This window comes from Chinchilla lanigera, unplaced genomic scaffold (genome assembly GCF_000276665.1).
Source record: "Chinchilla lanigera isolate Chin_1 unplaced genomic scaffold, ChiLan1.0 scaffold00026, whole genome shotgun sequence".
Taxonomy (NCBI): Eukaryota; Metazoa; Chordata; class Mammalia; order Rodentia; family Chinchillidae; genus Chinchilla; species Chinchilla lanigera.
This window is the reverse complement of record NW_004955427.1, coordinates 11,879,480-11,897,146: the sequence shown is the minus strand read 5'-3', so window position 1 is coordinate 11,897,146 and position 17,667 is coordinate 11,879,480. Positions and strand designations below refer to the sequence as shown.

The following is a 17,667-nucleotide window of genomic DNA, read 5'->3' as shown; positions in this document are numbered from 1 at the left end:
GCTGTGCCGCTGAGCTAAATCCCCAGCCCCAGAAGTTTATAATTCATCTATTTAGTCCAGCAATTTTCAAATGGTGTTATTGCTCACAGTCATATTTCTTTTTGTTTTGCTGTTAATGGTGGCATCTATTTTACAAATATTCTGTCATGTGCTATCCCCTTTAAAATAAATATATAACTAAAACTCAGACACTCTGATAGGTTATTAGGATACACTGAATTTGCTGCTTCTGACAGGGGCTCTAGTGACACAGCTGTGGACCTGTAAGGCTTTCAGAGGTAATTTAAAAATCATTGAATTGCCTCTTAATTATTGTCATTCAAAGTGTGTGCAAGGATAGAAGAAACCATCCGTGCAATGCAAAGTTCTGTTTCCCAGCCCAGACTGCTATTTGGGGAAATTCTTAGCCTAAGATGTGGAAATTCTTGTTCTTTGCCATGTTCCCCAAACTCATAGGATTTCCTTGTCTTTCCTCTCCTCTCCCTCCACTTCCTCCTCCTCCTTTCCTCCTTCTTCTTTGTCTTCCCCTTGGCCTTCTCTTTCTCCTCTTCCTCCTTCTTCTAACCAACTTGTAGCTTGAAAGTTTCAGAACTCAAAGTGTTTTGCCCTGAGAAGGTTTTCTCTCAACAAGGCCCACAATTTGGTCACAATCTCTCCCTGCCGAGGTGACTTGCTTCCTTCTCTTGACCCTAAGGTTAGTGACAATGTTGTCATCAGGTAACAGTGATGATATCTGGTCACATTTCCTTATGTCAGTGCTAGTCTTTCTCCAGTATCTAATTAAAATGTGCAAGCAGGCAGAAGGTAAAATGATTTGGAAAAATCCAACTTGCTTCCTTTCTTACTCATACTTTGCATGGATTATTTCATAGAAGTAAAAAAAAAAAATCTCCGGCTTTGCCCGTCCAGACTCTCCTGGAGCAATTTATTAGCCTCTCTGGAGGTGGAATTCAGGAATCTGCATCTTTATTCGCTGGACCGGTGATTCTTCAGCGCGCTAAACTTGAGAAGCAGCCGCCCAAGACAGCTTCTCCCTCGATGCTCCTGCAGGCAACAGCACTGCAACCCACATGGATGCTTCTCTGAAATGTAGACTCTCAGCCTGCTGGGCCAGAATGTTTTTTTAATAATTTAATTTAATTTTTAATATTTATTTATTTATTTATTTATTTATTTATTTATTTCACCAAGATTCCAAGTGGTTTATCAGCACTTTAAAGTTCAAGAGGCAGGATCCAGAAGAGGTCAGGCATAACTGGAAGTCTGGGAAGCCTTTCTCGGGCAAGCCGGGTATGACCAGCCTCAAGTCCGGACAGGGCTCAGTGAAAGTCCCTGCCCACAGACCAGGCCACTTTCTGCGCTTCCTGCTCTCCTGCTTCGTTGCTCCAGGAGGGGCTGGTAGGCGGGTGGCTGCAGAAGGCTCTTCTCAGGCTGTTTGAGCAAGAATGTTAGCTTCCATAGGACCCAAGAAGCCACCTATTCACAGCCTGTGCGGTCCAGGCAGTGCAAGGAAGGCTCTGCCCAGTGCCCCAGGCTCCCCACTGTCACCCACAGGCCTTGCCCACCCTCTGTCCTTGCCCGCACCGCGCGCTGTGGGTGTGAGTAATGGGCCGCCCTCGCCGCTCTTCACGGCCCCTGGATGTCAGCGGCTGTCTGCGGAGCTGCACCGGCCCCTCTCTGCCCCAGGTCGGCTTCCTTCCAGGTCGCCTTGCGCTGCATCAAGAGTCGGTCAGGTCCAAGGGCATCTGACCCTTCCAGCCACCGCCTCCTTCCACGCAGGGCAGATGAGTGTCTTGTGGCGCTGAGCTCTATTCAAAGCCCATTTCGTCCAAAGAGCTTCCCATCCCACAGGGACAGAGACACCGAGTCATTTACCACCTGTGAATTTAACCCGCGTGGCTGAGACAAGGAACGCTAAAGTGCCTGTATTTTGAGGTGTTGCTGCTATTGCTGGTTTAAGAACCCATCGGGACTCCTGCGGCGCACACACCCACATCTTTTCCAATGGTACCCCCCACCTCCCACCCTCGCGCCAGCCCAGCTGTGGACGGATCGCCCTGTAGATGGACTTGGCCACTTGCTTCTCTGTGTTCTCAGTCACTTTCGAAGAAGGCCCACAGACTTTGGATGATCTGTCTGTACACCAACGGGGAGCCGCCTAACTGCACCCTGGGAGGAGTCGAAACTGGCTTGTTTTTGACGTGGATTCAGATCATTTTGTGTTGATGGCCATCAGTTTGAACTTCATAGTCTTCTCAGGTTATAAGAATGTTCTGCAAACTTAATTCTCTTTTAGTTTCTTAATAAAAATGCTAAGGGCAAGGGAACTTGCTCCAGGGGAATGATATGAATAACTAGGGGTGGAAGTAGATGTCACGGACTGGACAGCTAAGGCAACTGCTGCCTCTTCCTCCCCACTGATTCATTCCTCAAGTGGATGCGTCCTCATTGTGTGTGTTTCAGCCATAAGTACTAAAGCAAATTTTACTTTAAAATGTTAAATTACTGGTTCATGTGTTAGGAAAGTCCAGAAGTGGCTGTGGATCTAATCAAAGCCTGAAATGATGTAAGCTGAACTGGGTCTTTCATTCTCTTCTCTACTTCCTCCTCTCTAGCTTCTTATGTATTGGCTTCATACCCAGGCTTTATCCAGATAGTGACCTCCAGACGACAACCTAGACTTGGATTTCCCAAGGGTCAGGTTGAGGTTGCATTTGCACAAGCCACTCACCTAGCTGAGAAATACTATTGTGCTTATTTCTAAACCACTGAAAAAATTATATCTTATCATTCATGTGTAAAGCAATAAAACTTTCCAGAATAGTTGTTTGTCCTTCAGCCTGTCCTTGTACTGAAAGATCTTTCTGGATTTAAGGTGTTTGGAAACAGTTCCACAGACTCCCTAGGTCTAAATATTTCCCTCATCAGCCACTTCCCTTTTATATAGAAATTCTAAATTGCTTATCTGGAACTCTGTCTACCATTATTTACTTCTTCGAGCCTTAAAAAGTTGGAAAGTGGAATTAATATCAAGAATTGCAGTGAACAATTTTGGTACTGTGTTCCAAGCCTTATTTATAAAGTAAATTTATAACAAAATTTGTTTTTATTTCCTTAAAGCTGGAAAAATACAAATTATGATAGGTGTAGGTAATTTCTGTTTTGTAACCTTAAAATATCCGGAGGCCCCTGGCAAAAGTTTGCATGAGCTCACACCAAATGACTACTTGAATGTACTGGAGAATAATTAGAGCCTTTTCTCTAAATTTTCATCTAAAGGGGCCAGGGACAGAGCTCAGCAGCACAAGCACCTGCCTGGCAAGTGCAAGGTCCTGAGTTTGATTCCTGGTATCCAATAATAATAATAATAATAATAATAATAATAATAATAAATTTTCATCTAGAGACTGGTTTATGGGTTTTACAGTACATTACATAGAAACATTCCCCAACATTACCTTTTGTATGAGTTATATGATTCCAGCTACTGCTAAATAGTCCTCCAAATCTTTATTGCTCATGTTTTTCTTTCTCTTGTTTGTTCATCCTTTAGTGTTGCTCTCTGGACTAGGGGGTTTAAGGTATAAGTTCTCCAGCTGGAGGACCCTATGTGCCCAGCTTGTCTAGTGATCAGGGAAATAGTTTCCTTTCTGGGCTTCTTTCTCTTCTCCAGCGTATAATCTGTTATTTGCTTAACCTTATTGCTTCCTTGCTCTCCTTCAATATCTTGCTTGCTTTTCTGTCGGCTGCACCTCACTGTAAGTAAAGGGCAGTGGGGGAGTGGTGGAGAAATGCTCCAGTATAGTCAAGTCTAACCCCAGAGAGGGTCATCTAAGATGAAATCCCTCCCTTTACCAAGAGATGTCTTTTGTCTGTACTAATCCAAACTCTTTTATTAACTAGCATTTCATTCCCTCACTTGAGTTACATTTCCAAAGGCATGTTTCATTTGACCTAGCTAAATATATACCGGCCTCAGTAGAGAAAAAAAAAAAGATTTCATCCTCCCATGCAAAGAGAACATATTTTACAGAGTATTTAGGTCAAAGATTTATGAAGTCTCCAACACAATTTATAACATAGTTTCAGTGGGGAAAATGCAACCGCAGTTCAAAATAATTGATTTACACACAGACTTTTGAAATTTAAGCCTGTGAAGTGCCTGCAGCTCTAACTGAATCTTTGTCATTGCTCTGGAAAACCATACCCTTGACTATATTGTGTTGCTGAAGGGGACAAAATGTTTAGGCAAGGGAAACTGCAGAGTTCTACCAATGAAACTAAGGAAAGATATAGGAAATAATGAGGAAATCTTCACAAAAACAATAAATGTGTTGGAGGAATGACATCAATCACACAGTACTAGAGACCATTCCATGACTCAAGACAGAAATTGAACTGCTTCCTTCAATGCTAATAAATCATGAGTTGATGCGTTCACTCATCACTGCTCTGAGATCCTGATTTTTGAAATACTATGTAGATAGCAGGAAAATGTTGTGCTAGTTCAGTTTTCTTGTTTTTATGTATTTTTGTGTGTAGATAAGTAGGAAGGTAGATAGATAGATCGTATTATGCCAACATACCTGGATTATGTCTGGGTTCCTTAAGGCAACTTCACACTAATCCCCCTCCTACGTAGTCCCCCCAGAAACCTACAAATCCACTTCTGCGAACACAGAGCCCAGTGCAGATTTGAATAGAAGCACCATAGGAAGTAGGGGAAATGCTTCTGCATGCATATCGCAGCAACTTGTAGCACCAGTTGTCTTTAACTTGTTCCGTTCCCCTTTCTGCCCTTCCAGCTCTGGCTGCTTGCTTTTTCTTTTAAACCCTCATCCCCGTCTCTTGACATCTTTGCTAGGCCCACACTGCTCCAACTCACTTCACTCCCAGAAATCTTTCATATCTTCACCACCATCACTACCACTGTATCTCCACAGAAGTAGAGAAATAAAAACTCTGGGTTCTTTGCATTATGTTCTTACCTATGGAACCTTTGTGATATAGAAGGTAAGATGGGTTGCAAACAGTCCTTCTTGTTAAAATTCAGGTGAACCTCATGGACATACTAGGAGGTAGTGACCTCACAATTGTTCTTTTGTGCCGGTAGGGTATTTTTAGACAGACACAGTTTAAGATGGGAAGCTCCAGCTGCCGGGGCATCAAAGGTCCAGATTCATCAGGGACGGAAATATCACAGAAAACCTTTTAGGTTCCCAAGGAAGGAACAGCTTTATGGTCTGAAGACAAATATTAATATTACAGAGCACACACTGATAGGAATTAGTAAGCCCTACTTTGATCTATTAAAACAAAATAATCTTGGCAAGATATTATTTTCTATATTTACTTTCTTTTATATTATATACATGGAAAAAGTCATCAGTATTAATCTGTTTCAAGACAAAAATTTGCACAAAATGTCTGCCTGATAATAATCACAACCCTTGTCTAAGTTTTAAAACTTACCTCAATGTTTCAGCAGTTCAGGTTATTTGGACCGGTCTTCCACAGGTGTATCTGTTTGTTTTTTCCCTCTTTTCATATTTACACCTTAAAACAAGAAAAACAGAGCTTATATGACCATCTGGATCCAACTTCACCAATAGGGGGCTTCCTACAAGGGAAGTTCAGAAAAAGCGGTTAAATGTATGAGTGTGTGCTTCAGATAAGAAGCTGGGTGGAGATGGGCTTACTTAGGCTTCTCAGAAGTGAAATCAGGCTTGTTTACAGCTTTATTCCCCGTTTGGGTTTCAGCAGACATTTAATAACTTTTGACCTAAAAGGACAAGCCAATGTTTAAGCTTTAATGAGGACTCCAGTGTCTTTGGGCAAGGCTGGAAGTGACTTTTTCCTTATTCTCACGGCAGTCACAGGGTCCACTGCTTAACAGCCTCGAGGAAGAATGAGAAAGCCAGTGAAGAAACACACAACTGAATGGAAGCTGGGAAGATTCCCACCTCTGAACACAGCCCAGGGATAACCATGCATTCTGTTGTACGTTAAGAAATGCTCCTCAAGGGTAATGTTTTGCCTTCAACTGTGCAACTGATTGATGTTCTTAAAACTCTGGAAAAAATCTTTTCTGATGCTTTATTTGCTATTGGGGCTGAGAAGAGAAAGTGTGGAGAAAGAGAAATCAAAAATAAAATGATTTTTTTTCCAGAGTTCTAGCTATTCTGTCTTCCAACAGATTTAGTGTTTCTTTTTTAATATTTAGATCTTCAATCCATTTTGACTTTAGTTTAGTGCATGGTGATAGACATGGGTGTAGTTTTAGTCTTGGGCAGGTGGGGAGCCAGTTTTATCGGCATCATTTACTAAACAGGCTATCTTTCTTCCAGTGAATGTGTTTGCTCCCTTTGTCAAAGATCAGGTGGCCGAGTGTGATTATAGTTGTGTCTGCATCTTCTAATCTGTTCCCTTGATCCTCAGGTCTGTTTTTTGGCAGTACCATGCTGTTTTTGTCACAATAGTTTTGTAGTATAATTTTAAGTCAAGGATTGTGATGCTCCTGACCTGCCTTTTGTCCAGAACTGCTTTTGCTATTCTAGTTCTCTTTTGGTTCCAAATAAATTTTAGGAATGTTTTCTCTAATTCTGTAAGGTATGCTAATGGTATTTTGATTGGTACTGCATTAAATCTGTTTAGCAATTTTGGAAATATAGCTATTTTCCACTATGTTGCTTCTTCCCACCCAAGAGCAAGGGATATCATTCCATTTTCTGATATCCTCTTTGATCTCCTTTTTCAGAGTACTGTAGTTCAGTGTAGAGATCTTTCACTTCCCTTGTTATGCTACTGTGAAGGGTGTTATTTCTCTAATTTTTCTCACTGTGAGTTTGTTATTTGTGTACAGGAGAGCTATTGATTTTTGAGTATTGATTTTGTATCCAGCTATTCTACTGAATCTGTTTATTAAATCTAAAAGTTTTTTTGGTGGAGTTTTTGGTGTGTTCTGAGTATTCTGTCATCCATAAATAATGATAATCTAACTTCTTTCTTTCCTGTTATTTCTTTCTAATGTCTGCTTGCTTTAGACAATGTTTCCAGAACTGTATTGAATAGAAGTGGTGATAGTCCTTGTCATGTTCCTTATTTTAGAGGGAAAACTCTCAGTTTTTGACAATTTAGTATATGTTGGCTTTGGTTTGTCATAGATAGCTTTTATTAGATTGAGATAAAGACTGTCTATTCTGATTTTCTTTACAGTTTTTGAATGGGTGAATGTGTGTTGGACTTTGTCAAGTGCTTTTTCTATGTCTATTGAAATGATCAGAGTGGGAAAAAACTTTAAGAAAGATGTTTTTCAGACAAAAAACTAATATTTAGGACATATAAAGAAATGAAAAACATTAGACCTTCCCCATTCAAAAGTCTAATCCAAAACTGGCAATCTGAGATGAATAGACATTTCTCAGAAGAAGTACAAATGGCAAATAAATATATGAAAATAATGTTGAACATCACTTGTCATTCAAGAAGTTCAAATTAAAACAATGTTGAGATTCCATCTCACTCCAGAAAGAATGCTGTCATCAAGAAAACATCTAATAGTAAATGCTGTTCAGAAAAACGTGGGAGTCCTCGGTTGGTGAGAGTGCAGACTGGTGCAACCACCATGGAAGTCAATGTGGAGATTCCTCAAAAAACTAGAATTAGAGGTCTCAGTTGACCCAGCTAGTCCCCTACTTAGTATCTTCCTGTAAGAATTAAAAGCATCATACCACAGTGATATATGCACACCAATGTTTATAGTGGCACAATTTGTAAAAGCTAAATCTTGGCAGCCACTCAAATGTCCATCAACTAATGAATGGCTAAAATGATGTTTTTTTAAATACAGTGGAGCATTACTCAGTTGTAAAGAAAGATAAAATTGAGATATTCATAGCCAAATGGATGGACCTTGAGACCATAATCATAAGTGAAATAAAGCAGACATATATATGTAAATATGCATTATCTCTCTGGTGTGAAAAACTGAAATGTCAGTAAGAGCAAACACATACAATAGATATTGTAAAATAGGAAGAAACTGTTCAAAGGCAAAGGGAACTAGGAAGGGGATAGGGAAAAAGGAAGAAAGGGAAAGAAAAATTGAGAAAAAATGGATAAAATGTAAACAGAGCTTTGTGAATGGGGAGGGGAAGGTAGTTTGAAAGGAGGGGATGGGAATGGAAAGAAAAATGGAATCAAAAAGAAAATTTAAGATAATCATTTTCTCTAAGAGAAAATTTGCATATTAAATTAAAATCTGCATTTTTCAAGTTTGTTAATGAATTTTTTGTTATTTATCTGCTAAAGAAGAAAAAAGACTTTTTTCTCATTGTTTTTGAAAATGCAAGGGAGTCAGAATATGTAGGGAGGAAAATATAAATGAACACAAGATCTGCATGTTCCTTTTATAGGGTAAAACACCCAGAGTAATCTGTAGGTCATCTGAAAAGCACTCATCTATATCTATTCTTGTGCTCTAGGCAAACTTTACAGCTGCAGCCACCAGATCCCTGGGTAAACCTCTCCTTCTGCCTTCCTCCCACAGTGTCTGAAATCATAGGGATGGGTAATCATTTTAAAAGTCTGGGAAAACATTTTGTGCTTTATCAAAGTGAATACAAAACTTTAAACTTGCAACTCATGAAAAGTTTTCAGTGAAAACAGACAGCTGTGCTAATGAGGAACATGCAGTTCTCTGGTGACTTTCCCTGGTGTAGAGGCAATAAAACAAGATTACTAAAGTTTAGATGCTTACAGTTTTCCACTGACCTTCTTTGCCACCCACACCCTGTTTTCACTACCTTCTCACACTCATTTCCTGAGGAGAATCATTGGGCATTGGCTTCGTGGCATCCATTCCTGTGGAGAAGAGCAAAATACACAAGTCATCCAAGAAGAAGAGCACACCCTACTGGACATGCAGGGTGCTGGCGGCACTCTCTGGAAGGACACAATGGTGAGCAAGTTCCTGGGATAAGAGGAAAGCTTCTGTTATGTGGAAATGCTAGCGAAAGAGGGAGAGCGGCTAAGAAGTGTTATCAGAATATATATGTAATTTAAATGACTTCCAACAACATGAAGCAAGACTGGGATTTCTTTGGGGAGTTATTTAACACAGCTCTGGTCTGGTTGTCTCAGAGTTGGCTTCAGAAGTACAACGCAAGATAAAATGAGAACGTTCTGTACACAAGCTTCTCTTCCTCCTAGTTGCCAGAAATTCATTAGAGTTTGGTGCCTTGGTTTAAATTGCTTAGTGCAAGTACAGAGTCATGCATATACCCCTACTAGTATGGAGCCTTTTTCAGTTTTAGGATACTCTTTCAAATAGTTTAGATTTTCCTTTAGTAGTGGAAGAACTTGATAGGAACAGAAGTTTACAAGGTCATGTAAGTAGACTGGTTGATAGAAAGGTTCATGTAAAAAGAAACACGCAAAATGCATCACTGTGCTTCAGTTTGCTGAGATTTGAGGTCTACAGGATGAGGTTCAATAAATAACATTCCCTTTTCCCCATCCTAGTTGAGAAAAAATAAGAGCTGTAACAGGAGCTAGGTATGGGAATTTTTTAAAATATCACTTTTATTGTTTATAGCTATTGGGTAAAACTAAGGATGAACTTGACTTGCAAGTACTTTTTCTGCTCTGTACCTAGTCCAGTCTTGTCACCCAAGGAAAGTGACCCTGTAGAACAGTCACGCCTAATGTTCCTGCTTTACACAGGGAGGGGGGAAGTAAGGAAACACTAACTCCCCACTACATATGGACTTAATGTATTATCCTCCCCTAACTGAGATATCTGACCCCATGTCACTTGCTAACCAGGCAACTCTCCCACCACAGGGAGGAAGGACTTAGTAGGGGAAGAGGCCAGGGGTACTTTGTCAGGGGTTAGGGGGAGTCACTATGTATAATCCAGAAAGGAGGGAGGGATGCATATTTGTCATAGCATTAAGCATTACAAAGAAATCTTGAATTTTTTTTTTCCTGTGGAGCGTCTACTGGCATATTCCTTTATTCTGTGCAATATCATAGTGTCAGAAAACTAAATTCAATAGACAAGTGTGAAGGGCAGGAAAAAGAAACTTTATTATTATTTAAAATATCAAAATTGGGGTGCTAGTACCTTTTTCAATAAAAGATCACATTTAAATTTCACGCAAGATAATACAAAGTGCTAAGGAGAATTTGGAAAACCGAAGTCTATCCCATATTTTCTTAAAAGTAATCTGTAGTCCACTTTTATTGGAATTACACTTGAAAAAATTGTTAAAATTCAAGCTCGTGGACCCCACGAGCATTATTAAATCAGAATCTTCTGAGGCAGATTTAGAGAATCAACTTTAACGACTTCTTTAAGTAATTCAAATGCACACTGAAGACAGAACATCTTCTGGGCGCAGGACAGCAAGTACCAGGTACAAATCTTTATTTGACACATGGTTACAGCACAAAATTGGCCTTGTTTCTCCTAAGAAGCTAAATTCTTTTAAAAGACTTAACAGTTATATTTATAAAGAACAATTAAAAATTATAAAACATGAAGCAGGACATAGGGCAAACAGTACACTTGTACAGTAAGCATGAGAAAGTCAGGGTGTGACAGTGGGGCTTTGGTCAGAGTGTGAACCTGATCTGCTGCCAGCTCATACTGGAGCAATTCTTTTCATTCACATCCAGAAAACGTGTAGAAATCTGTAAGCCTGTGGTTATGCACATATGATTTTGATTAAATTTCAATGCCAGCTAACTACATAGTCATCAGTTTGTATAGATTGGCTGAAGAACTGTACAGCCCACTTGGAAATCCTTTCACTAGATTAGAAACCCCTGGGTCTGCACATTGAAAATGATTTTTCAGAAAGAATCTACAGTAATTAGTGATTAATAGTTTTTCTGGACCAACTGTTTCACAGTCTGGGGCAGATAATCCATAAATGCATTAATTGCATTAGACGGTGTGGGTTAGAAATTAAAAGTCTACTAGGTGGGAAAATTACTGAGCTATTCTAGTTCACTGTTAAAAAATGGTATCAGTGTTTAACTGTCTCTAATGCATAACATAGACAAACTATCTCCTATGTTTCTATCAATAATTTATGGATAAATACCATTGACTGTGAATGTTTACAAAATAGATGTATGGATCTTTTTGATATATTTAAAATAGTTTGAGACTTAGAATTGCCACGAAAAATGAATTTGTAAAATATAAAAATACAAGAAAAGAAACCTATAACCATTTTCTAAGAATTGGAATCTCTGCCAGTTACCAGAAATTTAAGGAATTCTTCCAGATTTTAGCTGGCAAAGCAAAGTACCACATTATATATCCCTGCATTTCTATGCTTTTTAAAATCTGAGGTCCTAGAGATGAATCTATTAGTGCAATATAGTCTACTGTTTTGGCATGAATTATGCACTAATCCAACTGCTAAAATACTTTTCAGACAACCTTTTAGAAATAGAAACTTAATTATTATCGCTATATACCCTATACTACTTGAGAATGTGAAATTCAACCTATTAACTTTTGCCCCATCGCTAAACATGGTTCCATGTGTATTTTTTTTTTATTTTAAAGAATAAAAGAAGGATAACATAATAATAGGGGGGTCTTAGCAAATTACAGACAAAATGGTAGGAAATTATCGATGGTTATCATTTTACATATTATTGTCTACAAAATAGTTTCTCAGGAAAACAAATAGACAAATAATAGTGAGTTACAGACAAAAGAGGTAGGAGATTATCAAGAGTTGTTGTACTATACTTTGGTATCTTCAAAGTGGCTTCTAAAGAAAATAAATAGAGCTATACATGAGTGACCTACTGAAAAATCATTAACTCTTCTCAACGGTTGTTGTAGGAAACACATAATAATAAACATACATCCATTTATGAAATAGGATAGGAACATTACAAACTTTACACAGTTATGGATATATTAGTAGGAAAATATCAATGGCTGCTGTAATACGTGGTGGTATCTTCAGAGTGGTTTCTCAGGAAGACAGAGATATGCAAGAGGGACCTATTAAGGAGTTACAGCCTAAGGTTCCATGTGTATTTAAATTGCTCGATAGATATTCCTAGAATTGAGTCTTGTACTCCTGAATGTCAGGGGAAAGTATGGGTGTGTCCCATTGCAGATGAATTTTCTAAAGTATACCATCTTCCTTATTTCATCCCTTAAAGATATTCTCGGTCCCCACCACCACATCTTGAGAATCACCTTCAGAGAGAATTTTTCATTTCAAAGAAGAGTTAAAATGTTAGACATACTTATCTAGTCCAATCTCATGAGTTACAAGCAAACAAACCCATTTCCACTAAGGATATTAAGTAATTTAGGTTAAAGTTGAAGAGTTAACATTAGTCTCAATATCACAATTGAACGCATATTAAAAAAGGAAATACAAATGGCAAGTAAGTACATGAAAAAGTGTTCAACATTATCGGTCCTTTGAGAAATGCAAATTAAAACAGCACTGAGCTTCCATCTCACTCCAGAAAGAATGGCTATCATCAAAAAATTAACCAATAACAAGTGCTGGAGCGGCTGTGAGGAGAAAGGAATCCTTCTCCACTGTTGATGGGAATGTAGACTGGTGCAACCACTGTGGAAATCAATGTGGAGATTCCTTTAAAAACTAGGTTTAGAAGTCCCCTTTGAAACAGCTATCCCCCTTCTGTGTATCCCCCTTCTGTGTATCCCCCTTCACAGAAAAATCAAAAACATAATACCACAGTGCTATATGCGCACCTTTGTTTGTAGCAGCACGATTTGTAATAGCTAAATCTTGGAAACAACTTAAATGCCCATCAACCGAGGAATGGATAAAAAAGATGTGGGTTTTTAAAAATATATATAAGGGAGTACTACTCAGCCATAAAAAGGATAAACTGGAAACTTTTATAGATAAATGGGTGCAACCCAAGACCATACTCATAAGTGAAATAAATCAGACCTATATGTGCAGACATCATATTGTCTCACTAGTGTGAGAAACTAAACAAGAAGATAGGATCCAAAATGTACAATAGATATTGTGAACTGGGAAGAAACTGTTCAAAAGGAAAGACAAACTGTGATGGTTGAAAAGGGAAAAGAAGAAAGGGAAAAAGAAAAGAAATATGTATACAAGAGGTAGTTATGACAATTATGCAGCTAGTTTCTCTTAGTTCCTTGAAAAGAAAGTTTTGTGCTAATGTTTAGACACGATACCATGCCTGTGTCTTGTACTCTGTTTAACTTCTATGAAGACAATATGCAAATGTGTCAACTATTATAACTGCCCTACTAACCTGTTCTGAAAGCTGGTTTCATTGTTTATCTTTTTCTCTTTAAAATAAAAAATAAACAAATGAAATGAGTTATCATGCATGAGAAGATGTATCTGGGAATGGGAAGCCCCTTGCACTTTTATTTCTAGATAAGATGGAGTAATGATAGCTGAGTTGATCCTTTTACCCAAAACAATGAAAAATCTAGACAAAAATATATGAAACACCATTTGTCAGATATTAATCATAAGGTTGCACAGAACAGTGACCACTGAAAGAGGCAAAATCAGGTGAGCCATGTCCTGCCCCTAGATTACTTTTTGGAAAGAATTTCTTTACTGAAGTTCAGGGAGGCAGAAGCCAAAATCTCAACGAACACACTGAGTGGGCAAAATGGACCTGGTAATCTATCACCTAGGTGACTAGAGCTAAAAGAGCGCAGGAATAGAGAGAACTTAGAGGGTGTTGTCTTAGCAGAGGTCTAAGTTTACCCTAGACTAAATGTTGTTCAGTTCACATTTAAAGAACCTGATAGGGAAATATCAGAGGACTTACTGAAATTTTAGAAGATGCTTGAGACTTTCAGGAACTCAAAAATATTCATCACTCCAAATTTACAAAGTGGGATATTGCATTTAAAAAATTGCTGAAGTTTTAAAGAATCGGGAAGGTATAGCCCATAATAAAGGGGAAAATCAATCAGTAGAAACAGACCAAAAAAGGACACATAGAACTCAAGACTATTAAAATAGCCACTAACAGTATATTCCTTGTGTTTAAAAAAGTAAAGATTGTTAAGTAGAGACATGGTTGGCTACATAGCAAGTTCAAGGTGAGCCTGGAGTACAGAGAGAAATCCTGTCTCAAAATACCAAAACCAAACAAAAAACAAGACAAAGGAATGGCATGAAAACTTAAAGAAAGACTTAACATCTAGAGATGAAAAAAACCTCGATGGGATTAAACCCAGAGAAGACACTGGTGATTTAAAAAAAAAAAAAAAAAAAAGACAGTGAATTTGAAGATAAGCTAAATACAGGTGAATGAGGATGTGAACTAGAGCAAATTCCTCAACAGATATGCTGCAAGCCAGAAAAAAATAGAGCAATTTCAAGACACTAAAAAAAATTATAAACCCTATCAACCTAAAACTCTATAACCAGTGAAAATGTCTTTTAAATTTAAATATTTTTTCAGGCATGCTAAAGTTGAAGTGCTTCAGCAAATCAGTAATACAAGTGTTGTAAAGGTAGTCCTCAAGGCTGAAGGAAAATCTTACCAAACAAAAACCTGAATACATACCAAGGGACTGAGAACAGCAGAAATGGTAACTATGTGTGCTAATAGAAATAGAATTTGCTCTTATTCTCAGATACCTTAAAAAGCAATTGATTCCTTAAAATGTAAAAAATAACAATGTATTGTGGAGTTTACAAAATATAGAGAATTAAAATGTGTTTAAAATAAAAAATTACGTGTCTGCAGGTGCTGGGCTGAACCCCGGACATCTTCAGGAACCCCGGTGAGACACTGCTGCACCTCCCTAACCAGCGTGCAAGGCAAGTGGAGCCCCGGGCATGCTCTGGGACCTTGGTGATCATTCTCCACACACATAGCATATTTGTGGGTGCCGAGTTGAACCCCGGACATCTTTAGGAACCCCAGTGAGACCCTCCAGTGCCTCCCACACTAATGTGTTAGGTATGTGGAGCCCTGGACATCTTCTGGGGCCTTGGTGGTCACTCCTGAAATAATCTGCACCCCCTTGGAAGCCCAGCTGAAACCTGGACAGAGTCAGCAGCCTGGTGGAGTCCACCCTCACCCCTCCCCTGCCAGTGTGGAAAGCAGCCTCTGTCCTGGGCAATATCTGAAGCCTTGGTAAGCACGACCTGAATCCCCTCTACACTTGTGGAAACTGGGCTGACCCCCAGACAGTCTCAGGAACTCCAGTGAGCCTCCTCTGCCTTTCCCAAACATGCCTGGGAGCAAACTGAATGCAAGAAAGTTTCAGGAGCACCTGGGACCCCACCTTGCCACCACTCACCAGAACAGGAGCTACACTGAGCACTGAGGATCTTCAGACACTCGCCCTACCACTCACACACAATCGGGAGAGTGAGTCTTCACTCCAGGGAACCTATGGATATTCAAAAATAACAAAACAAAGGAGCAAAATGCAATCCCAGACCTCCACACCACCCAAAACAAGTCCAGGAGACATCAACACAGAAGAGCCTGGAAGTCACAAACATGAAATTTCTGAAATGATAGCAACTGAAGTAAACAAACAACTCCATCAGGCCATAGAAAACATCAGATCAGAAATAATGCCTCAGGCGAGAAAAGAAATGACAACAATAATGAAAGAAATGTTAAGCATATCCAAAGATGACATAGACAAAAAAATAGAAGAGCATAGACAACTCATGGAAACCTTCAGGGAACAATATAGAAAAGAACTAGAAGGTATGGAACAGATGCAAACAGATATCCAGGAAATTAAAAATTCCATTGAAAGCTTGCAAAACCACCTGAACAAAGCTGCAGATGAACTTTAGACCTTGAAGACAGCACTGCCACTAATGAACCTGAAAGGAGGGATCACTTAAAAACAAGGAACCAGGAAATAACAATTCAATAACTGTAAGATGAAGCAAAGAAAAACAATGTCAGATTAACAGGTATCAGTGAAACAGCAGGTGTCAATACAAATGATGTAAAAAGACTTTGCAAAAAAAATAGCAGAAAATTTCCCAGGCATGGAAAAAGAATTGAACATCCAGATAAGTGAAGCATATAAAACTCCAGTTAATCATAACCAAAATAAATCTATACCTAGACATATAGTGATCAAGATCCCAGAAACTCAACAAAAGATCAGAATATTAAAAGCTGTTAGAGAAAAGAAACAGATCACTTATAAAGGAAAGCCCATCAGAATCATGGCAGATTTCTCAACACAAACCATCAAGTCAAGAAGAGCTTGGAGGGAAGTATTTCAGGTACTGAAAGAAAAAAAAACTTCCAACCCAGGTTGATGTACCCTGCAAAACTATCCTTCAAATTTAATGGAGAAATAAAATATTTTCATGATAAAGAACAACTGAAGAAATTCATGAGTGCCAAACCAGTCCTACAAAGTGTACTAAGAAATATTCTAGAAAGAGATCAAACAGACCTCAACTTCAAGAACAACAACAGAAAGGAACCACCAAGTAGAGCAAGCAATTAAACAGAGGGAAAAAGGAGGATCCAACAGCAGGAAAATAACATGATAAAGATAAGCCAGTACATATCAGTTATAATCATTAATGTAAACAGCAGGAAAATAACATGATAAAGATAAGCCAGTACATATCAGTTATAATCATTAATGTAATGCACCAATCATAAGAAGCAGACTAACAGTGTGGATTAAGAAACAAAATCCAACTCTATGCTGTATACAGGAGACTCATTTAACTCCAAAGGAAATTCATAGACTGGAAATTGTAGGATGGGAAAAAGTACTCCATGCAACAGGAACTCAGAAAAAAGCAGGTGTAGCTATTCTGTTTGCAGACAATGTGAACTTTAAATCAAGAACAATCAAAAGAGATAAAGAAGGTCACTACGTACTTGTCAGGGGAAAGCTTCAAGAGGAAGAGATAACAATACTAAACATCCATGCACCAAATATAGGAGCACCCAACCATATAAGACAAATTTTAAGAGACATAAAAAAATGTAACAAGCTGCAACACAATCATAACAGGGAACTTTAACACACCATTGTCACAAAGAGATAGATCAACTAGGCAAAAAATTGGGAAAGAAATAACAGAACTTAAACCAAACTTGTGAACATATGGACTTAGTAGACTTTTACATAGTGTTCCATCCAACACTATCAGAATACACATTCTCAGCTGCACATGGGAGGTTCTCCAAAATAGACCATATGCTAGTACATAGAACATGTTTAAGTAAATGCAAAGGAATTGAAATTATCCCATGTATACTATCAGACCATAGTGCAATGAAATTGGAAATTAATGACAAAAGAAAAAACAAAAACTCCATAAACAGTTGGAAATTAAATAGTATCCTCCTGAACAACCAATGGGTCACAGAAGAAATCAAAGTAGAAATTAAACACTATTTACAATCAAATGAAAATGTACTTACAACCTACAGGGACCTGTGGGAGGCAATGAAAGCAGTCCTCAGAAAGAAATTTATAGTGGTGAATTCCAACCTCAGGAAAACAGAACAAGCACAAATTAACAATCTTGCCGTAGACCTTCCAATGCCACTTCCTTGACAAAGTCAGGACTGGAAGTGGGTACCTGCAAAGCAGAGACCACATAGGATGGGTGTGTAGCCTCTCCCTCTACTCTC

At 38.6% G+C, this 17,667-nt stretch overlaps 1 long non-coding RNA gene across 2 annotated transcripts in view; it reads right to left on the bottom strand.

Moving 5' to 3' along the window:
- LOC102019514 overlaps nucleotides 1–17,667 on the bottom strand; it is a 37,725-nt gene that overhangs the window by 2,982 nt on the left and 17,076 nt on the right. For both annotated transcript variants that reach the window (XR_261253.2, XR_001234347.1), the window contains exons 3-4: nucleotides 8,805–8,862; nucleotides 5,473–5,556 (exon numbers count right to left, since the gene is read on the bottom strand). This is a non-coding gene — a long non-coding RNA (uncharacterized LOC102019514). The remainder of the gene's footprint in view (nucleotides 1–5,472; nucleotides 5,557–8,804; nucleotides 8,863–17,667) is intronic.